The 24,640-nt window shown below is 45.1% G+C and overlaps 1 protein-coding gene across 1 annotated transcript in view; it reads right to left on the reverse strand.

Moving 5' to 3' along the window:
* The window catches only part of MRTFB (myocardin related transcription factor B), a 163,683-nt gene that overhangs the window by 129,974 nt on the left and 9,069 nt on the right, over positions 1-24,640 (reverse strand). The window contains exon 2 of the mRNA XM_056122198.1: positions 15,752-15,967. The gene's annotated coding sequence lies outside the window, so the exon portion shown is untranslated. The remainder of the gene's footprint in view (positions 1-15,751; positions 15,968-24,640) is intronic.

Consider the following 24,640-nt stretch of genomic DNA (forward strand, 5'->3'; position numbering starts at 1 on the left):
GGTCATGCAATTATCAAATACATTTCCCTTCACCAATACTTATTTTTCACCACCAAGAACCCCAATAACCCCCCCCAACCCTCCCAATGCCTGTGACTCTATCTACTTTGATTAGATTCATTGTTTTGACAAAAGATGCACCATTATTATTTAGAGTTTACACCCCCAAATCAGACATGCTGAAAAGGCATTGTGAAATAAATTGTTTTCTACAGCTGGTTACAAGAATCAAATGATGTTGCACAGCCACTATTGTGGCTGCGTGATTTTCGATTTCTGGTATTTTACTTATTAAGCCTGGAAGTATTTCTGCTGAGAGTCAGATAATTATGAGATTGGCTTCTGTGGCTCTGGAGCCATGGTCGTCCTGGAGAGCCGCTCGTAGGGGGCAACTCGTGACTTTGGTAGGGCGTGAAGGACGACCCGGGAATGCCCCCCTTCCCATTAGGTTTCAGTCGACCCGTCAAGACCGACTAATACCTGGCTTTCCATAAAGCTCTGAAGTGGCTGCCACCTTTCTTTCCAGAGGGAAAAAGGCGAAAGGGAGCAACACCCTTTCCCTACTTTCTTTGTTTTGGTTTAAGTTTCTTTTTCAGAAATATAATCATATTATAATGCCAAATAGCCTAGAAATCCAAAGTATGTTAAATTGCAAATGTTTGAGAAAACAATCACTGTCAGTGTCACTGTCCTCCCGTTGTTCACTGATTTGCTCAAGTGGGCCCAGTAACATCTCCATTGTGATACTTGTTACTGTGTTTGGCATATCGATTATGTCACGGGTAGCTTGCCAGGCTTTGCCGTGAAGGCGAGATACTCTTGGCAGCTTGCCAGGCTCTCCAAGAGGGGTGGAGGAATCGAACCCAGGTAGGCCAGGTTGGTCGTGTGCAAGGCAAGCGCCTTACCCACTGTGCTATTGCTCCAGCCTGGAGAAAACAATATAAAATATAAATATTCATTTCAACCTCTATTAACTTTTAGAACTAACCTTTATTACGTCTGTGCTCGAGGAATTTTGAAACATATCAGAATATTTGTGTGTGTGTGTGTGTGTGTGTGTGTGTATTTGGTAGGAACATACTTCTATTTGGAAGTTTAAAGTATAATTAGAAAGTCAATACATGCGAGAAATGAGGTTTAGCATAATTTTTTTCACCTCTTTTAGATAAAATGATAGAACATTTTTATCACTGCCGAAAATCCGGTTGGTTGATGCTGCTCAGTCTGTACCCTTTGGTTTATGTAAAATGTTTATAATGACTATAATGCAGATTTATATAGTCTGCAAAGAAAAAAGAAGATATTTTCAATTAAAAATAGGTTTCATTTTATCATTCTGCATCTCTCTCTCTCTCTCTCTCTCTGTGATGTTCTTGGGTCATACCTGTGATACTCAGGAGTTTGCACTCAGGAATTACTCCTGGTGGTGTTTGGGAAACCATATGAAATGACTGGTTTGGCTGTGTGCAAGGCAAGTGCCCTACCTACTGTACTATCTCTCCAATCCCTCTGCATCTCTGAATAGTTATTTTTCAAACATCACAGAAACACCAAAATTTTGGTAAGGGCTTAATGCCTGTACATTAGTCGATTTTTCTCTAGGTTATTTGATTCTCATTCAGTTCTACTTAAGAATTCAAATGCCACCAAAATTAAAAAGATAGTGACATACATTTGGAGATTCAGGACATTGCTCTTGATTTTTCAAAATCTAAAAAAAAAAAAGTCATGTTACTCATTCTTTCAGAACCACTGTTGAAGCCCCTTGCAGTTTTAACAAACAATTTTTCCCCACAATTTTTTTTAATTGGATCACTGTGAGGTAGAGCCTTATAAAGCTGTTCATGATTAGATTTCAGTATTCAGTATTGAGTACTCCAACACCCAGCATCCCTCCACCAGTGTCCATTCCCAGCACCAGTTTTTTTCCCTTGACAAATATTTTTAATCCAAGCTTTTATATTTAAAAGAATAACATTTTAAAATAGAATTAATTTTCCCTCCCAACTCCACTAATCCTAGGCTAAAAAGAAAGTCAAAGGTCCATGAATTGAAGAGGAAAAAAGGGTAAGGGAAGAGCTCGTCTTCCCATAAAGGGCCACAGAGGCAGCCAATGCGCCTCAGTCTGTCTCTAAGGACTTTTTCAAGCAGCAGAAAATGGAAGAAATGGGAGGTTTTGAGAGGGTAACACTTTAAAGAAGAGTTCAGAGAAAGATCTCCAGATTAAAAAAAATATCCAAAAAACCCCTTAAGATTCCCACACAAGTTTGAGGGGAATGTACAGCTCACAACATCTTGGCCCTTAGTTCCCTAGAGCCAGCTGCTGGCTGATCCCAGCCCCAGGCCCCACTGCCAGCCCCCCCACCCCCCCCCAGTCAGCAGTCCCTTGGACTGGTCCTAGGCAGATAGATAGGTGCCTTCAGAAACCTCACCAATGTCACAGCCAGCCAGCCTCTTCTGTCGGGCAGTCACCCACTCATCCATCACCAGCTTAACTTGCAGTCAAAGATTTTCCCTGGGGCTTTAAGACCTCTCTGAAGAAAAGCACTCATGAGTGAAAAAAAAGATGAAGCAGCCCTGCTGTTAACTGGAGGGGACTGTCTTCCCCGCAGCGACACTTACCAAGGCCAGGACATATTTTTGGTTGTCACTATATGGCAGTGGCCCTTCTGGGATCTAATGGACGGACACTGCTGCACATCCCGTAACTGGTGCCTCCGTGCCAGCCCCCACAGGAGAAATGAGCCAAACCAGAATGTCCATGGCGCCATGGGAGAGAAGCCTCCGAGGGATAATTTAGCACAGGACTGCTTAAACCTTCCCTGCTCACGACCCCATAATAACCGAGAAATGCAACCGGGTAGGTGATGCCAGAAACAGCATGGACTCATGACACAGTGGTTTGGGGATTAATCCTGGGGTGTTCTGTTGCTTGGAAAGTGTTAACTCATTCTGTTGCTCAGAAAACATTAAGTGTTTCCACTAGAAGAGTGTGTGTGTGTGTGTGTGTGTGTGTGTGTGTGTGTGTGTGTGTGTGATTGGATCACAGTCCGAAGGAGGTGCCACTCAAACACAAAGGGGCACACAGGAAGTCTCAAACGAGAGGTGGAAGTTTCCTTGGAAATGATATTTCCCTAGAAATCCGAACAAAGGGCTTGTTAAAAAAGGATGGAGGATGGAGGTGGGAGGATAGGGCCAGGCCACACCAAGGCCAGCAGGACACTGGAGGAAGCAGCATGCTAGTCTCAGGTGCAGAAGTGGCTAGCCTGGGCTGGAGAGGTAAACTCGGCCCAGATCACCACAAGCTTCTGTGACAAAGACATCTGTTTTTAATCTTTAGAGCACTAAGATGCCACGGAAAGATTCATACAGAGGAGTAATGTAAGCTTGCTTTAGGACCATCACTCAGGAGAGAATCGCTAAGGAATGAGGTAAGAGGACCTCTGCAAATGCAGGGGATTGAAAGGCTTGACTAAGGGAGGCTTCTAAAGGACAAACAAATTTTCCCCACAATTTTTTTAAATTGGATCACTGTGAGATAGACAGGAGACAGACACTTGGATGGCATGCACCCCATGGGGATAACTATCTAGCAGTTCCAAAGCCCTCAACCTTCAAAGCCCCCAAGTTGTTTCATAATTCATCTGTGGCCCAGTTTGACCACAATTATAGGCCAGCAAGGCCTGAACCTGAGCTGTGGCTATTTATCTTTTTGATTGTGATTTTAAAACAGAAGCATTCATGTCTATCTTAGGGTGCTACCTTAGACTCTATCTGGTGGATTATAACATTTAAAAAAGTATATCCCAAAATGAAGTGGGGTTCAAGGGCTTAAGAAAAGGGATCGTGGACCTTTATGCTAGATGCTGCATAAACGTTTGTCAATCTACATTAAAATTGAGCAAAATTGGTTACTGAGTGATTCTTTGTTCAAAATACTGACATCAGGAATTTCCAGATACCATGTATATATGGTATTTGCCTCAAAACCCAGGAAATTTTAATGGGGTCATTAATGGAGAGATGTGTACACTGCTGGCTGATTGGAGTTGGAACACCAAAAGCCTAAAACTATTGTCAACAACTTTGTAAATCACACTGTCTAAAAAACAAACAAATAATAATAAAAAAAAAAACAGAAAATTTGGAGTGTAACCCTAACAGACTAATGGCAGTAGGATTGGTGAAAAGAACTAAAACAGAGTTTATTTACTTCATGGTTCCTCTTCCAAGTACTGCCACACAGAAAAGTAGATGCAACAGTAATGAGAAGCAGATCTTCATCTCTGAATTATTCTAAGTGAAGCCAGTTAAGAGTTGAAAGACAGAGGCTAGAGAGAGAGGACAGGGGCTTAAGGCCTTGTATGTGGCTGACCTGGGTTCGATCCCTGGCACTGCATATGTTCCCCTGTGCACCTCCAGGAATGATCCCTGAGCATACAGCCAAAGAGTGTAAGTCCTGAGCACTGCTGGGTGTAGGCCAACAAAACAAAACAAAGCAAAAACACCAAAAAAGATTGAAAGACATTTTGGCCTTGCTCTCAGACACCATTGGCATGACCAAGAAGATACCATTGTACCAGTGACTTGTGCTTTCTCTGGAGAGGAGCCCCAGCCTTTTCAATACTCGTGTCACTACTGCAAACACTTGCATCAATCAAGTGGTGCTCAAGTAAGCATGGCCACAGGTCACCACCACCATGGCATGAAAGTGATCCCTGGACTTGCTCTCATGCGTCATTCCTCCTTTCAGCGGGATCTGGGACAAGGCTTCTGTGTGAGAGCACTGCAGCCTCTATGTATCTATGGCCTCTGTATACATATTTGCCTCCAAAACCAGGACATTTTAATGGGGTCATTAAAGGCCACGGGGCTCCATACAGCAAACATGGTTGGTTAGAGGAGAGGCACACAGCTGCAGCACCCACCCACAGTGAGGCGCCCAAAGCTCGAATGGGAAAGCATCACCTTGCCAGGAGACAGCAGAGGGGCCTAGTGCAGAGGGACGGAAAGACTCTTGGAAAGACCACCTGAAAAAGTGTAGTGATCTGGGGCCAGAGTGACAGTACAGCATGCAAGGTGCTTGCCTGGCATGCAATCAACCTTGGTTGGATCCCCAGCACCCCATAAAGTACTCCAAGCCCACTAGGAATGATTCCTGAGCACAGATCCAGGAGTAAGTCTTGAGCATTGCTGGGTGTGGCCCAAAAGCTGAAAAAAAATGAAAAAGAAAAGATTGACAGATAATGATATTTATGACCTGGAAAGACAAAAAAAGGGAGAAAGATGAGCTGAAACCAACCAGAGACCAAAAGAAAACAAACACAGAACACCGAGGGTGGGAGGAAGAACTGGGAGCGCGAAAGGCAGCAGAAATGCGGGAGAATGTCGTGGTCTCAAGTACAGGCTAGTAAGGCACCCCTAGAAGCTCCGTGATGTGCTAGAAGGTCTGCCGCTATCAATTAAATGGAAGAAGCAGGAAATAAAATACCTCGTAACTTATTTTACAGCTTATTTGGTCTAGGGGAAAACAACCCTTCTACAAAATAAGGCACACTGAAAATGCACTTCAAACGGGTGGAAGAAAGAGCTGTATACAGAGTATTTTTCAATGAGTCTGAATAAAAAATTCTGTCATCAGCAAGATGTTGCCAACTCTGTAAAGCAGTATGGTCTGGCAGGGTACTTTATAATAATAAGCATACCAGGAATATAATTGAAGTATTTAGATGTCAACTGAGAAGATTGGCCACATTAAAGTTTCCAACTACAGGCATATCCGTATAAATCATACTCTGCATTTGAACCTGTGGCAGTTTGAAAAGAAAATGTTAGTATTCTAACCAAAATAGTCAGAAGAACTAGTCATCCACAGCAACTGCTTTTACTGACAGACTTGCTATCCCAAGCCAGAGAAGCAGACTTAAAAACTAACTCCTGATAGCATATTTAGCTTCTATCTGTATAGTTTTCTTTTATCCTTAAAAAAAAACCTTCAAAGCCTAGACAACTAAAGAGCTCATATTTAACTAAATTCACCAAGGAGAATTGTGCAGGCAGGCGAGGGTGAATCAAGCTCTGTGAGGGAAATGTTCATTTTTTATGGACACATTTGCCATATTTTTTGTCCTTTTGTTGTCTGGGAGCCACACCCAGCAATGCTCAGGAGTCACTCCTGGTTCTGCACTCGGGGATCACTCCTGGTGCTGTTCAGTGTACTGAAGGAGATTCCGGGGTCTAAACCCTGATCATCACGTGGAAGGCAAGTGTCTCCCCATTATTATTTTTTACTGAATCACTGAGAGATAGTTACAAAATTGTCCTGATTGGGTTTCAGTCATACAATATTCCAATACCTGTCCCTTCACCAGTGTACATTTCCCACAGCCAGTGTCCCCAGTTTCTCTCCCACCATCCCCACCCCACCCCTATCGCAGACACTCCCCCCCACACCTTGGGCATTATGGTCAGCAATACAGGTACTGAAAGGTATTGAAAAGGTTATCATGTATCAGGCCCCTTTTTGCTCCTCCTTAAACCATCCTATGCCCCAGTTTTTGTTTGAGTCTTCTGTTGACGACCCACATCCAACTTAAATCCCTCAGTGACTCTAGCCTTCATTAACAATGTCTGTCTGTCTGTCTGTCTGTCTCTCTCTCACCTCGCCATCTGGCCAGGGATGTAGACTATTAAGTCTCTCTCTCCCCTCGCCCCCACCTTTCACTCTCCTTGCCATCTGGCCAGAGATAGAGACTTTCCCTCCAATTATTTAGGGTCCCAGTCAATCAACTTCCTCAATAATAGAAACCTTCCTCTTCTCTCCTCAGCCTCCCTCAGTGACAGACCCATCCTAGTCTCATCCTTAAAGACGCGTTCCATAAATCCATCATTTCTTCCTCCTTTACGGCTCCTGTACCCATCTGCCCCTCCCTTTTTCCTTCTCCCTCCCCCCTCCCTCTTTTCCCTTCCTTCATTCATGACTGTTTTGTTCAAATAACAGTCATTAAATATTTGCTCATTGCCAAAGTCTGTTCCAGTGTGTCTGGACATGGACTATTAATACTCACATGGAATTCCATGTTATTTCAGCCCTCATGGAGTACGGGAACATGTCAGTGAGTCAGAGGTCTACTGCCAGCCCATAGCCAGTGCTGGAGAAAAGACTAGCATGGCAGGGACAGGCGTAAGAGTCCGGGCAGGAGATGAGCACTTGCAGTAGGGCAGCCAGAGGGGCCCCTGCACACCCTTAGCCCTGAAGGAGGTGAGGAAGCTGGAAGAGAACCATCTGGCGAAGCAGATTTGGACTGCACTGAGTGTGCCGGCTAATATTCAGAACAGACAAAGGAAAAGCAGGCTCCAGCCTTGCAGATGCCCTGCTTTGGGGATCCTTTCAAGTGGGGACCTTTGTCCCTCCCCCGAGCTCCAACGTGCACATTACTTGCAGGTAGGACAGGGGTCACTCGGTTCCACTGCTTGTTCCCAACCCTCCAACCCCCCCCCCCCCCCACACACACACACACCCGCTGATTCTCCCCCTCATCAGACCCAGCCACTCACCTCAGTAACCCTTCTCTTCCTGCTTTGGTCACTTACCCCATATCCTTGGCCAAAGCCAAGAACACACATGTCTCTGTGTCCACCTCCCTTCCGACCAGCAACTCCCAGATCTGCTCATTCTGTTTCTCTGGATCCAACCAGCCACACAACGACTGGGCTCTCTGTGTCACTAATTTCCACACATGGCCTCTCCTCCTCTTCCTGGTTGGCCACAGAAGATATGCTGGCTTCTCCGTACCACTTCACAGGTGTTCACTGCCAACTAAATCCCACTCCACTTCTGCCCCAGACAAGAGAACGAATGGGGTTGAAGGAAGTGGGACCAGAAGAGCAGGACTCTGGAGCGGGGACTAGCCCAGAAGGAACACCTCTGAGAGAGGAGAGCACCTTTACCACAGTGTGAGAAGGCAGGCGGGGGGCAGGGCTCATGTCAGAGGGGGAGTGTGGGCACCAGACGGGAAGGGTGAGAAGACATCTAGGACTCTATCTTCTGGTGGCTTCTCAAGGGGTGGTGAATGGCAGCCAGGTGATGCAGGGATAGTTGGGAGAGGTGCTGGAGGCCTGAGAGAGCGGAGAAAGGCGCATAGCGGGAGAACAAACCCGCATGCATGGTGCCTTGGTGGCTGGACCACTGGGCTCCCAAGTGCTCCAGCAACAAGACCTCTCCTGGCCTCGATGCCCTGCGCAGTCCAGGAGTGAGCAGGGAGTGCTAAGGATCACACACACACACACACACACACACACACACACACACACACACACACACACACACACTTCAATGACACTGGCCATGATTCTGGGGTGCCCCACCTAGATCCCTAAAGTCAAGCAGTGCTGAACAAGCTCAGAACTGAGTGTCCATCACAACGCACACTCATTCCTCCCAAGTGGATTCTGAGTATTTCCTGCCAACTTTTGCCCCGGGTCTCTGATCAATGTCCGTTCACAGCCCCCAGCAACCTTCACCAGATCCCTAACTCCCCCCCCCCCCTTTCTCTCTGAACACAAGAACTTAGTTTCTGTTTTACCAAAGCAAAGGTCACATGGTGGGAGCTTCTTGAAAACTTCCTTTCCTGATGACTCAGATCCCTACATGTTTACGTCTGCCAGGCCTCCCTGCCCGGCTCCTGAGGAGCCTTCCTGCTGTCTGCAGCTAACCCACTGCCTCCCACCAGCCTTCCCGCCCCTGGGCAACAGAGCTTGTATGGGGGGGGGGCCCTACCTCTCACATCTTGAATGCGTCCATATTAGAGACTGCCAAAAAGAGTTAATCCAGATGAGGGCCAGAGAGAAACTACTGTATCCCTATTCTCAAGACTCTTGGCTGCACACAGCTGACCAGGTCCAATCCCCAGCACCCCGCCAAGCTCTGCCAAGAGTGACCCCAAGCAGAGCCAAGAGTCAGCTCTGAGCACAGCTGTGTGTAGCCCCAAAACATATATATATATGTACAATATATATATGTACATATATATATTGAATCATCCTGAACTATTTGAATTTACTGAGTGTTTTTATTTTTAATGTCGATTAATTTTATGGCAGGCATTTAGTATTGCTATTTTCCTTCCTCTTTGGATAATACAGAGTTGCTACAACATATTATTCTAAGATAAACTCTGGAAATATGCCAAACCCTTGGGGCCAGAGAGGTAGCGGGGTGGGTAAGGTGCTTGCTTCGCACATGGCTAACCCAGGTTCAGCCCCAAGCACTGCAAATGTCCCCAAGCACCAGAGACAAGAGTAAAGCCATGGGCATAATCTCCCCTTTATTTGTTTTGACCCCTCTATCCAAACAAATTAAGAACAAAATAAAATGGAGTCAAATCCTTTGAGAAAAAAAGAAAAGGAATTATGTTCTCTTAATTTTTAATAGGACTAGACTTTTGATTTTTGATCTCTCACAAAACCTCCACTGTAAAATTTAGCTGTCTGATTCTGCCCGGACTTCCACAAGCACGTTTTCTGCTCACTCCGGAAAGTCTTTCTGTTTCTGTCACAGGCATCTGAGTTCACAGGGAACCCCTGTGGGCCTGCTGCCATGTCTTTTCCTGCTGGATGCCAGCTCAGGACCCCGGGAGGCCAGCCCGGCAGCGCACCACAGGCAGTCTAAGGGCAAATGATCCCTTGGCCGGGGCTGTGAGCCTGTCCCGCTCCATGAGCAGCTGTCGGCGGGCTGGCCTAGGGTGGCACGTGCAGTGTGTGGCCATTCTGAATGTCTCGAGACACGGTCCCAGGAGTCAGACACAGCAAGGTCTCTCAAGGACAAATTTCCCAAGAATCAGCCCCTAAGGAAAGTGTGACCAGCAAAGTGTGCACAATTCAGGTAGCAAACTTGATCTCTGCTTTGTATTGTCTTCTAATTTTATTTCCGCATCCCATTCATTTTGAAATTTAATATTTTACCACAGGCACCAACTAGCTCGAAAACATAAACTGAGAAGTACATCTGCTTCCTCTGCAGCCTCAGCATCATCTTTTCTGTGACCAAGTGGCAGGTGCTATTCAGTTTATTTTCATGCACGTAAACGAAGCCCTTGAACTTGGAGTGAGGAAAAGCATTCAGTTTAATGTTTGAAAAGGAAGGAACTACACAAATAGCTTCCGTTAGAACAGCCTGCTTTTTCAGCTTCCTGTATAAAAATAATGCTGTATTTTTATAGGACTTGCTAAGAAACAATGAAGAAATTATATTTTAAGCCTTTAGATAGTTAAGCTTCCATTCTTTAAAGCTCAAACTTTTCTTTCAATAATTTTGATGTTTTGACCAAGTAAGTCAGGAGAGACTAATAAAACAAAATTGTGAACAAAGCTTAAAATGGAGTATTCAATATAAGGGATTCATACTTTCTTCCAGTATTTAACAGACATCGAGACTTTTTGCTTTGAAAAACCCCAGAAATCAAGTTCCTGTGTTTACTTCTTTATTTTCTTTGTATGGATGCTGCTGTTATGAAATTGTTTTGATTAAAACACATAGACGCTTACACACAAACCAAATTCACTATTAAATATAGCTCTTCACATTCTAACTGAACCAAAAATAAGTATTACCTTTAAAAAAATGTATCCTGGATCTCAAGTCCCAGGGGAGCAAGGAGCTATATCCTAGGACAAAGACCTGCAATATCCCCTCCTACACTTCTTTGCAGGACAGGTAAAGCAAGCTTCCGGGGTCATCTCTCCATAAGGATTTCCACAGCTACATGTGCGTACCCAGAAAGATGATTACGTTGTCCACCAGCTGTAAGTTCTCTCCATGCATAATTCAATAGCTACCACTCTGCATTTAGAAATCTTCTATCCATGGTTACTAAATGAACCGAAGCTTCTCGTGAAATTCAACCTTTCGTGCTTCCAAGAATACTCCTTCCTGCATGCTAGCTACTATTTCACCTCACCGAAACAGCCCAGAGTCCAGCATGCTCAAGGATTCCATACACTTGGTTAGGAAAGAGTATTCAGGTGTGCAAATACAGAGTGTGTTACTTTCAGGTTTCCTGGATGCTCCCAACCTCTCCCTCACCCAGTTCCTTCACAGCATCCAGCATCAGGCCCTGCTGTTGTTTCAAATCCAGAGCTAAGAGGAGCACATGGCTCTGGTCTAGGACAGTTTTTTTCAACCTTTTCCAATCACAGCCCCTTTCTGACCTTGTTTTCTTCTTGTGGCTGCCCCATCCTCACAGCTGGCCTCCCAGTCTTGTGCCATCACCACCCAGCTGGGGGATTTTCACTTGAGGCCCACCTGGAATATCCTAGGAGCCCATGCTGAGGAGCGCGGCTCTAGGATACCAAAGCCGAGTGGAGGCAGTTAGGCTTGCTGCAAGCTCCAACCTGGAACACATGCTCTGGGGGGATGGCCAGACCGGGGGCCCGGGGCCCAGAGAAGAATCAGGAGTGGGAACTGAAGGCAGTGGTGGCAGTGACTGGAACAGGAGCTCAGGGAAGCAGACACTGGGAGAAAGGAAAAGAAAAGTGTGTCCCATTCTAGGTTTCCCCCTAAGCCTGTGTGTGCTCTCTCCCTGGGGCACTTTGCAAGGTATTGCAGAACCTTTCTCGCCAGGTTGCCCCACCTGCACCACATTTGTCTTCATATTTTGTCCATTTGTGAGAGTCTTGGGCCCTCGGGGAAAAGAGCTCACCTTTCCATCTCCTCCTTGGCTCCAGCCTTGCTGGCGGGAGCAGTCATCCGCTCTCTGCTCTTTGGTTCTTTGTTGGTGAGTTGTGAGAGACCAAAATGAGGGTGACTGAGCATCTCTCCTGCCCCCAACCTTGACTAACACCCCATGACTAACACTCAGCCCTTAGAGCTGCTCAAATACCACTCTCAAAAAGGGATAGTGTAAACCTCTATGGTTGAAAAGGGGAAAGACAGACATAGGTTCACTTCTCTTAGTGGCCTGACAAAGTGATGCCATTTCAATGACTTTGAGCGTCCTGGCAGCAGCCCTGAAATTACACACCAGGCACTACTCCCCTTTCACATCAGGCAGGGTCACTGCCTGGTTCTCCCATGACTGTTTCTGGGTTTTTGGCTTCTTTGGTTCTGCCCAACTGGTACCCCCACCCTCTCTTGAGCATTCTACACTTAGATTCCCTTGAAAACAGTAATAAGGCCACATAAGCTCGTTTATTCACCAATAAACCAAACCACATCACAGACAGCCACGCAGCACACTGTAGGATACACTATTTTACTTTTGTTCTCAACTAAGCTGGAAGATGAAGCTATTCTAGCTCTCAAAGTGTGAGTCTGAATCTAAAACTGTGCACATCAGAGGGTGTTCAGAATGGGGCAGCCACAAAGAAAGATTTGTAATCCAGTAAGAGTGGGCAAGTTTTAAAAATATAGTACCCACATTGTTGCACAAGTATTCCAGTTACCAGAAAACTCAAATGAATAATACTGATGCTATTAATGAATCCATGGAGAGGGGAGGTAGAGGAGACGCTGTACGGAGGGGCTCTTGGGGATGCATGGAGGGGACAGGAGCGTGTTCTTTGCACCTGGCCCCACATCAATCCTTGGCACTGCACACCCCCCGAGTGTCACTAAGGGCAGCCCCAGTTTCCCCCAAGAATGACCTGATTGCCCTGGTGTTTCCCAGCATTACAGGGCACAAACAGTATCATGACCTTGGGCCCGCTCATTAAATCACTGGCGGTCTGTAATCACTGGAAGTGGCCCACTAAGCACCATTTGGGAGACCCCTGGTCCCCAAAAGAGCAATTTGCATTTACTTAAATCTTTCTAAATGTTCAACTCACAGCTCTATTCATCAGATTTAGTGTTTCATTAAGTGCTCATAAGGTTTGGAGACTTTAAATCCTTAACTTACAATGGCACAGACTGACACAAGAGAGGCTGGCAGGCTAACGCCTGAATCTACCTATCACTGGCGTAGGGACTGAAATACTTCAGACTCCCCCGACACTTTTGAATAATGTGAAGATGTACAGCAATTTAAAAAAACAAAAAGAAACCTGTCTTGAAAAACAGACTAAGGACCTCCAAGGACCTCCTCGAAGTCTGGCCCCCTCAGTCTCCGCTGTGGGAACACTGTCTCTGTCCCATCTCCTGTCCATCAGGCAAACGTCATGACCCTTCACGTCCCCCAGAGCCTTAACTCCTGCTGTGCCTTGCACATGCTGCCTGCTACACACACACACACACACACACACACACACACACACACACACACAGAGTCTGTGCCCACTCTCATTTCCCAGGAAGAACCTGAGCTCCGAGTGGGGAGAACTGTGTCTTCTCGGGTGTTGGCCCGGCCTCCTTCACAGTCCTCTCAGCCCATGTTTGCTCTGGAACTAGTTGCTAGACAGCATTAAGATTCTAAGTTGGCAACATCTATCCTTCACAGAAGATATGTATTGAGAGCTACATCATAACTTTCAACTTAATAATTGAAATGTTTCCATAGTAACTAGGCAAAGTGCTTCTTATAATACTGGAAGAGGCACATTCTAACTTAAGGTTCAACCCACTGAAATACTTCACAATCATTTACTTTTGTTCTTCGTTTGAAGAGACAGAATGACAGCATTTAACTTTCTGTAACTTCCTCTCTTTAAGAACACTCTAACACACTAACAATAAACCAGACCTCATTTTTCAAACAGAACGACTATAATTTCCATTTGCGAAAGAACAGCATCTTATTACTTCACACATCTAAAATATCTATAAAAGAACAATACATCTAATCAAGACATACCTATATTTCAGATCTGACAGAATGAAAGATATAAATTATGACATTTTATTCTTTTTTTTCTTTTGGGGTCACACCCGGCAATGCACAGGGGTTACTCCTGGCTCATATACTCAGGAATTACTCCTGGCAGTCGGGGGGACCATATGGGATGCTGGGAATCGAACCCGGGTTGGCTGCGTGCAAGGCAAATGCCCTATCCACTGTGCTATTGCTCCAGCCCCAACATTTTCTTTCTTTTTTTTTTTTTTTTGCTTTTTGGGTAACACCCGGTGATGCACAGTGGTTGCTCCTGGCTCTGCACTCAGGAATCACTCCTGGTAGTGCTCAGGAGACCATATGGGATGCTGGGATTTGAACCCAGGTTGGCTGCATGCAAGACAAATGCCCTACTCGCTGTGCTATGGCTCCAGCCCCCTGACATTTTATTCTTAAAGTAAATATCTCTCCTTTCTGACAACTGTTCTTTCAGACAAAACTCCATGGGCAACTGTGTAAGAAGATGGGGAGAGAGACCACTCTGCACTGACTAAAACATGGTCTGAGTTAGGCAAGTCTAAGAGACAGTCTAAGACGACCTCTTCAGGCTCCTATTTAATTCAATAATTTTGTTTTCTTTTGTTTTGGGGTCACACCGGTGGTGCTCCGGGCTTACTCCTGGCTCTGCACTCTGGGATCACTCCTGTCAGGTTTGGGGGACCATATGGGATGCTAGGGATCAAACCCAAACTGGCTGCATGCATGGCAGGCACCCTACCCACTGTGCTACCACTCTGACACCCAGTCCAGTAATTTTCACTCCAAGAAAAAGAAAGAAGTATGCAACTGTTCATTCTGAAGCAAGCTGCTTACTTTCTGAAAGTCTCAAGATTCCCATGGAAGTAAGGTTTAACTTCTGGGCATTCACATCTAAAAAAAAAAAAAAAGTCTCCTTCTTCTTCCACCTTCCTCCACTCCTAATTATTGGACCAACAAAGACCACTGTGGTACTGGACAGCCCTAAATTCTAGAGGACAGAGTAGAAGTGTGCCTGTCGCTCAACTTAAGCATGAGCTATTGTGCCAGCGGGCATCCCAGCCACAGCCAGGTGCCCATCACGCCTGTCTCTGGGAGAGCTCCTCGGTGGGCAGCTCCGCAAGTTAGTGAAAGGGGCTCCCACAATAAAGATAAGGGCCAGGAGGATTGCTCTATGGCTTGGAAACCAGCCTCACGTACTGGGGGAAAAGGCAGTTGGGATAGAGAAAGGACCACCAAATAAATGATAGTTGGAGGGCTCGCTCGGGATGCAAGATGTGTGCTGAAAGCAGACTATGGACCGAACATGACATCCACTTAGTACCTGTATCGCAAACACCCAAAAGGAGAGAGAGTCAGAGGGAATGTGCCTGCCACAGAGGGAGGAGGTGAGAAGGGTGGCAGGAGAGACACTGGGAACGTTAGTGGTAGAGATCTTGAACATTGTATGAATGAAACATAATCATGAAAGTTTGTAAGTCTGTAACTGTATCTCATGGTGATTCATTAAAATAAAATTTAAAAAAAGGGGGGGCTCCCAGTTCAAGTTTCTGAGTGGGCTAAACCCTTCAGGGAAAGAGCCTGTGAAATTTGCAAGATCTCTCAAAGCATATATTTGAATATATTCTATCTTGGCACGCTCAAGCAAATCGATGAACAACAGGAGGACAGTGACAGTGACTACCAGAAATAATAAAGTATAAACAAAGCAATTCTTTTCTTGTTTTGATTAAATAAATGAAAAAGGAGAATTGGCTTACAAGGTGACTGCTCAACAATTTAGATCAATGTTGCTCAACCTTTTTCCAACCATGACCTTGTTCTCCCCCTGTGGCCCCATCTTTTACCAGTGGGTACCCCCTTTGGAATATCCTATGGTCCCCCACAGGGGGCAAATGTTTGAGAAATGTTGAGTGAAGATAATAAAATATTTCAATGATACAGAGACTTACTGATGTTTAGAAGTCACGACTCAGCTCGATGGACCCATGAACAGCTTCAAGGTTATCTGTGAGCACAGGCCCTGCAGACATCACTCTACTCCAAGGCTTCACTTATCAGCTCAGTCATCAGCCTCCCTGCGCTGGGGCAGCATCTGATAAACACGACTTTCAGGAACAAGCCAGGAGACTATGCCACTTATCTCCCCAAGATCGCTAGGAGAAAGTCTAAGAAAGGAGAGAGAGAGAGAGAGAGAGAGAGAGAGAGAGAGAGAGAGAGAGAGAGAGAGAGAGAGAGAGAGAGAATAAGCTTAGCCAGACATTTAGGCAACGTAGGTCCTTCCCATCCATGTGAATGAACAGAAAGCATGCTCATTGTGTGGCCAAACTTTGGTTTGGGCTGTGGGCCCAAACTAGATAGACATATCTAGTACTATCTATACCAAGTCAAAATACCTTTTTAATTTGTCTTTTACACATTCTTCTTTCATTTAAGAGCATTCTCTGAAAAGAAATGGTCATCGGTTAACTAGGTTGATTCTTTATTAAGATGATGTCACATTGTCACACAGTGAATCGCAGTTTCTAAGCCTGAGCATTGAGAAACCAGGCGGAACTCTTAAAAGGAAGTTGAATATACATATTCTCAAGGAAAGCAGGAGTTTTAATTCTCAATACTAACCTATAACCTCAGAACTAGAAAAGGGAAGCAAGAGAGAATGCCTCTTTAAAACTGCTACACTTCTGTGGCTGAAGGAAGCAATGGTACAGCGGGGAGGGCACACCCCTTACATGTGGCTGACTTGGTTCAATTCCAGGCATCCCACATGATCCACCAAGCACCTTCAGGAGTAATTCCTGAGTAAGCAGGAGTAACTGTGGGCCAGAGTGTGGCCCAAAAACAAAACAAGAAAATAAAATTGCTACTCTCTTGATTTGGTGATTTCAATTTCAACACCTAATTTACAGCAGCTTTGCTGAATTTGCTCTGTTGAGGTTCTAGAAGCAGCCTTGTTTTTGTAGCCAAATGGCCTGTGTGCTTAATGCAAAAAGGCAGCTACATTTCTGCAGTATCTGCTCTCCTGATGTAGGCAGTGCAAACAGGAATACAAGGATGTATCCCAGGGTTCTGCAGAAATCCCCAGGGCCTAATAAACCTTGAGCAAAACCACAGTGTCACTTATACAAAGAAGTGAGCTCATTCTTGTATACAAACATTTCCTTAGTGACAAAAGAAAGAAGAGGCTAGAGAATGGAAGAATCTAACAAATAATCTACCTTTGTTAGATAAACAGTGTGCATATAGATATAGATATAGATATAGATATAGATATAGATATAGATATATTGGGGAGCCCGGCAAGCTACCGAGAGTATCTCGCCTTGCATGGCAAAGCCTAGCAAGCTACCTGTGACGTATTCGATATGCCAAACACAGTAACAACAAGTCTCACAATGGAGACGTTACTGGGCCCGCTCGCGCAAATCGATGAACAACAGGAGGACCGTGATGTGATGTGATGTGATTGGGGAGAGCACACCTGGTAGGGCTCAGGGCTTACTCCTGGCTCGGCTCAGGGGACCATCTTAGGTGTTGGAGATCAAACCTGGTTGGCTGCATGCAAGGCAAGCACCCTACCTGCTGTAATATCTCTCTGGCGTCTAAACAGTATATTCTTATTGTTCTCTGAATGCATCAAAGTCAAGGCTGCCTATAAAACTTCCCTGAGAACCGTAATCAGGAGTTTTTGCTGGATTATGAAGATGAGAAAAACTTTTATTCCCCGACTTTAAGCTTAGTTAGGAAGACTGACAAGAAACCAATCACAACAACGTGAAGTAGAGTATTACAAGAGAGCAAGATGTCAAGGAGCTTTGACATAATGGGGCAGGAGGATCAGCAAAGAAAAGAAGCAACGGAACTAAATCTTCAAGAGCACGACAGGGCCCGGGCAAGGTGGTGGGGCGGGGTGGGGGCACTGCAGGCAGGCAGGAGGAGCTGACACACAATCCACCCCTCGAAGCCCTTCTGTCATGAACAGAGCCTTCATCTAAAAAATGCACTCATCCTGCAAAAAGCACAGCCCACAACAAGCAGCTCCCTCCTCATACACCAAACATTTTGTAGACTTCAAGACATGTAACATAAGAGAAAGCAAAACCAGCCTTTAGCACACATTGCTTGCTGGACATGTAGTTGTTAGAAGGTTGGAAGGCAAACAAAGTGAAGGCACCACTTTGACCCAGAAGAGCCAAGGATTCAGAAGTGAGGATAACTGCACGGAGAGCTGCGGAAATGCCTAGACATGTCAGACCCACATAGAGCACCCAGGTTCGGTCTTCAGTATGGCAGGACCTCCTGAGTCACCGGGGATAGCCCTCTGGACTGCTGTGGTGCCCCCACCACCACCACCTCCAACAGAGCTAAATATAAATACAGGGAATTTCCCTATTTTCCAGAAAAAGAGTTATTTACAATTCTAGAAGTTGAGTGGAGAAGATGGAATCATTTCAGCAAACAAAACTTAAGGAGCTTCTTATCTGCACATGACCCCTTAATTATTTCCTTGGGTCCTCAAGAAGGGGGAAATGGCTCCCAATCCAAGTATTAAACATTTACTACAATGTTAAACATTGAGTGATAACTCGTACATTTTCTCATGTCCATACTAAGCAGAAACAAAAGGTATCACTGTCCTGTCCATTCCACAGAGGGATGGGGTGAGTGAACATGCCTCACTCTGAGCCGAGGAGAGAGGCAAGTCCAGACTAGAAGTCCTGCCAGATGGGGAGTCTGCATCCTGCCCTTCCCGATCCCAGACCTGCTCCTTCTCTGCTGATGTTCTCTCCTCTACACAACCATAGATTATCGGAAACTGCAATCTTCACCAGCAAACCACTGATGGAGCCCCATGCTCTGGCCGTCATAAAATTGACAAGACATATAACCCTTGGCCGTGCAGCTATTTGAAAGCAGCCTCTCTGTTTTATCCCTCCTTCTGCTCTTTCCTTACAACTGACCACTGGCCATTCTAGTGCCTCCCGGCAAACAGACACTGTGGATTTTTTAAAAATCCCTAATCATAGCACCTTGATCCAGACCTTCTGCATAGACGCTAGTACATATTGCATCAGACTGATTTTGCTCCACTTATAAAATAATTACAGAATTATTAGGCCTTTTAGTGATTACAAATTACTTTTAAGAGCTATGGATGTGCCGAAAAAGCACCATTTTTTAAGAAATACTTTCTACTGATTAAGTTTGCAGTGAGATACAGACGTAAATCTTTATAACAATCAATCCCCCTACATTTCGCCCCCAGATTTTCCTTTTACTCAACATAATCTTGTCAGCAACACCTGCCACAACTGTTGGAGCTGCAGTCACCATGACCACCGCAAACAGTTTTAGGAGAAATAGAAAGCATATTTGTCAATTAAACCCAAGGGAACACTTGCTGTGTGCAGAACTGCTCTTGGAATATTCCAGCTCATGTTTCGGAACACAGCAGCTAAGATGAAGAACTGCAGGCAATGCGAAATGAACTGGAAGAGCATGTTGGATTTGACCTCCTAGAAGCGTCCTAGACCTCACTAAAATAAGCTCTCTCAGAAATTCTGACCTGTCTCTTGGTTGGCTAAGCCTCTCAGTGTGTTCTTGTGACTGCAGCACTAGCACTAGCCTTGCTCACAGCATCTACTGCACTGGAGGAAAAAAAGAATTCAAGGTTGTGCATTTAAATACTCTTTGCTGAGCTTCAATATTTTCATCTATCTTGAGGAAAACATAATTTAGATCAAGTTCTTTTTTTATGGGAGGGGGACTGGTAGGGGATGAGGTCTCCCAAGGGGTGCTCTGGAGACCTAGGGTGAGGGGTAGCCCTTTCTAGCCAGGGAGCAGCACAAGGCAAGGGTTCTCTGACATTTGGGATTACCCAGACAACATGGAGCATCCTGACAGTGTTCGGGAGGCCTCTAGGGCCACATCCCAGGGTGCAGGAAGGCGGGGAGGGTGAAGTACTGGAGGGCCAGTACTTCACCCTGCCCTCTGGGGCACCGTGTGGTACTGGGATCGAATCAGGGTCAGCTGCAAGCATGCACTTAAACCGCTATACTGACTCTTTAGCTTCCTTAAATCAAGTGTTTACAAGAACCACACTGTAAAAAGTTAGGAAAAAATTAGTGAAATAAAAAGTTAAAATTATCCAAGGGAGGAGGGGAGTAAGAGGGTAAGAGAGTGAGAGAGCCAAAGAAAGAAGATCAGAAAAAAAAACTAATAAAAAACGAGAAGGAAAACAAAAGCTGGCTCTTTGAGAAAATTGACAAATGTTCTATTGGACATACCAGGACCACAGAGAAGGCACAAATTGCTAATCCCAGGAATTAGGGAGGTGGTATCATCACAGATTCTACAGATATGTAAAGGATAAGAAGAGTCTATTAAAAAAAACTTCATGGCAATAAATTCAGCAGGTGAAATGGGCAAATTCCTTGGAAAAAACCTAAGCACTAAAACCCATTCAAAAAGAATCAGATGATGTAAATTGCCCTGGACTTATTTTATTTTTTTTAATGTAGGAGTACTGCTATTTATTCAGCCACTGATTAGCTGATTGAATTGTGCATGAACTCCACCTTACTTTTTTTTCATTTTTTATAATTTTATTTATTGAATCACCGTGAGAGCAGTTACAAAGCTTTCGGGTCTAAGTCTCGGTCATACAATGAAACACCCGTCCCTTCACCAGTGCCCATTCTCCACCATCAAAAACCTCAGTATACCCCCATCCCACACCCTCCCCCTACCTGTGGGGCAGATGATTTCCACATTACTCTCTCTCTACTTTGATCACATTCAATATTTCGACACCAGACCCACCATTATTATTTGAGATTTTACCCCAACACTCTCAGATCTGCTGAAAAGGCAACAGTAGACAATTTGTTTTCTATTGCTGGTTATGAATAACGTATGATGTCGTGTGGCTGCAGTAGGGCCATGTGATTTTGAAATTCCGCAATTTTAACACTTAAATCTGGAGGGATTTCTGCCAAAAGCCACTGGGTTTCAAGATTTGCTCCTGAGTCTCTGGGATCTTGGCCATTGAGCAGCTTGATCAAGAGCCAGAGAGGCTGTTTGTGGGTGATGACTTGGGGTCTGGTTGGGATGGGGAGACCAGGACTGGTTCCACCCCCATCCTGTGAGGCCCAACAAGTTTTATCACTGCGGGCCCAGACCTGACTGTCTAATGGCCTCTGGAGGATGAGGGCCACTGAGCCACCAATGGGGAACAGGCGGAGGGACAACACCCTTTCTCCCCTGGGGTGACCCGGCGACAGTAACCTACTGCGGGGTCCGGACACTTTTCTGCCAAAAGCCACTGGGTTTCGAGATTTGTTTCTGAGTGTCTGGGATCATGGCCATTAAGCAGCTTGATCAGGAGCCAAAGAGGCTGTTCGTGGGCGATGACTTGGGGTCTCATTGGGGTGGGAAGGACAGGCCCAGCTCCACCCCCACCCCGTGAGGTCCAACCAGTTTCATCACTGCGGACCTAGACCTGACTGTCCAATGGCATCTAGAGGATGAGGACCACTGAGCCGCCAACGGGGAACAGGTGGAGGGACAACACCCTTTCCCCCTTGGGGTGGCCCGGCGACAGTAACATACTGTGGGATCCGGACGCTTTTCTGCCAAAAGCCGCTGGGTTTTGAGATTTGTTTCTGAGTCTCTGGGATCATGGCCATTAAGCAGTTCAATCAGGAACCAGAGAGGCCTTGCCTCCAATTACATAGCTGAGCTGGAGGTGGTTTGTGGGTGTGTTTCCCACATACCTAACTTTTGGCTGTTTACTTTCTTGGTAAACTCTGCCCCAAGTTTTTGGGGTCTGGCCAAACGCACAGCAGCAATTTTGGGGTATCTGGAAGTCTGAAGGCGCCATCAGGCTGCTGATGCACTTGCCTCACAGGTACAGACTGTCCTGGTGGCAGCACCATACCCCCGATGGACTTAATTTAAAAAACCAAATTTGAAGTTTAAAATCTTCTCTCGAAGAAGACTATTTCCAGATGGCTTTACTAGAGAATTATAGCAAACATTTAATGAAAACTTCTAGCCAAATTATTTCAGAAAATGAATGGTAGAAAATATTTCCCAACTGATTCTATGAGGTTAGAGTATAACTGATTCAGATACTTGAGCCTATTCTCTCCCTCGTGAACATAGTTGCAAAAATTCTAAACAATTTTTTTGTAAGTCAAATACAACAAAAATATATATTATGACCTAGTAGGGTGCACCACAAGCAAGACTGGTTCATCACTTCAATTACCAGTACCATAATTTGCTCGAGGTAAAGGTAAAGGCCCTCCCGTTGATCGTCGATTTGCTCGAGCGGGCCCAGTAACGTCTCCATTGGAGACTTTGTTGTGTACCATAATTTAACATATTAAATAATAAATCAAAACCATATGATCTCAATAAATGCAGCAAACATCTTCTTCTAAAAATCCAACATCCATTCCTGATTTTAAAAAAAGGACTTTTGGTGGAGTTGGAGAGGTAATCCAGTGGGTAGTGCCCTTGCTCTGCACATGGCTAGCTCAGGTTCAGTCCCTAGCATCCCATATAGTCCCTGAGCCCTGAGCATGAAGCCAGGTAAAGTAAAGTAAAGGCCCTCCCGTTGATCATCGATTTGCTCGAGCGGGCCCAGTAACGTCTCCATTGGAGACTTTGTTGTTACTGTGTCTGGCATATCGAATACTCTCGGTAGCTTGCCGGGCTCTCCGAGAGGGGCGGAGGAATCGAACTCGGGTCGGCCATGTTGGCTGCGTGCAAGGCAAACGCCCTACCGCTGTGCTATCGCTCCAGCCCATGAAGCCAGGTATAGCCCCGAAACAAACAAACAAACAAAAAAAACAAATAAAAAGCCTTCAACAAACTGAGACTAAAATCACATCCTCAATCTAATAAGGCAATCCACAACAAAGCTCCCACAAACAACACTCCTAGCAGTGAAAGGCCGAGGCCAACCCTGGGCGCCTCTTCTCGCACCACACAGATCCAATATCATACCAGAATATCATACCAGAATACGCCTGCCTGCTGGTGTGGCAGGCAAGGAGGAGAAATAAAATGCAAGTATCCAGAATAGAAACGAATAAATGCACTGTCCTTATTCAAAATGATTATCCACATAGGAAATCCAAAGAAACAAACTTAATTGAACTAATATGTCTGGCCAAGCTTCAGGATACTCTACACAAAGGATCTCTATGTAAGACTGAAAGGCAGCAATCAATAACTGAGTATCAAATCATTTTAAATACTATTTATAATGCAAAAATAATAAGGATAAACCTGACACAACATGTGTAAGACTTGGGGGCCAGAGTGATTGTGCAGTGGCTACTTGCCTTTCACACAGCTGCCCTGTTTCAATTCCCAGCACCCCGGGGTCCCATGAGTTCTTCAGGAGTGATCCCTGAATGCAGAGCCAGGAATAAGTCCTGAGCACTGCTGGGTGTGCTGCACTCCCCAATTCCAAAAAAGATGTGTAAGACCTGTACTTCCAAGTATACTGAATGTTAAAGACCTAAATAAAAAGGTAAAAGGTAAAGGCCCTCCCGTTGATCGTCGATTTGCTCGAGCGGGCCCAGTAACGTCTCCATTGGAGACTTTGTCGTTACTGTGTTTGGCATATCGAATATTCTCGGTAGCTTGCCGGGCTCTCCGAGAGGGGCAGAGGAATCCAACTCGGGTCGGCCATGTTGGCTGCTTGTAAGGCGAACGCCCTACTGCTGTGCTATCGTTCCAGCCCCAGGTAAAGATAAAGGCCCTCCCGTTGATGGTCGATTTGCTCGAGCGGGCCCAGTAACGTCTCCATTGGAGACTTTGTTGTTACTGTGTCTGGCATATCGAATACTCTCAGTAGCTTGCCAGGCTCTCCGAGAAGGGCGGAGGAATCGAACTCGGGTCGGCCATGTTGGCCGCTTGTAAGGCGAACGCCCTACCGCTGTGCTATCGCTCCAGCCCTAAGGCTAAAGACCTAAATAAATGGAGATTAAAAGCATGTTTATGAGTTGAAAGGCTCAATGTAGTTAAAGAACTCTATTATTGCCAAACTGCTGCACAGAATTTAATTTACTCCTAATCAAGATCTACACAGGCTATTTTATATAGATTGATATGCAGATTCTGATGCCTGCATGACTATAAAGAGAAACTGCAATGGGGCCAGAGTAATAGTAGAGGGACTTGCCTTGCACTCAATGAACCCAGGTTCTATCCCCAGCATCTATATGGTCCCCCCCAGGACTGCCAGGAATAATTCTTGAATGCAGAACTAGGAGTAATCCCTAAGTATCCCTGGATATGGCCTAAACACACACACACACACACACACACACATACACACACACACCCTGGAATTGTCAAAATATCTTGGGGGGTGAGGGGAAGGAAAAAAAGTTGGAAAACTAATACTAACAAATGTCAAGAATCATAAAACTACAATAATTAAGACAGTATGGTGCTGGCATAAAGATAAATAAATCAATGGAACAAAATAGAATCCAAAATAGGCCCCATAACAGAGTTCAAAGTTATAGTATACCTTTGATCTGTATCTTATACCCAAGCAAGAATTAAGTTACAATAAATTACATACCTAAATGCAAAACTTAAAACTACAAAACTTCCACAAGAAAACAAAGGAGATAATCTGTGGTTAGGTAATCTTGAGCTAGGTAAAGATTTCTTAGATATGATACCAAAAGCATAATCCACAAAAGAACAAACTGATAAACTGAACTTCATCAAAATTAAGAACATCTGCTCTTTAAAAGATCCCGCTAAGAGAGTTAAAAGACAAATCACAAACTCGGCGAAATTATTTAGAA

This window comes from Sorex fumeus, unplaced genomic scaffold (assembly GCF_029834395.1).
Source record: "Sorex fumeus unplaced genomic scaffold, SorFum_2.1 ptg000045l, whole genome shotgun sequence".
Lineage (NCBI taxonomy): Eukaryota > Metazoa > Chordata > Mammalia > Eulipotyphla > Soricidae > Sorex > Sorex fumeus.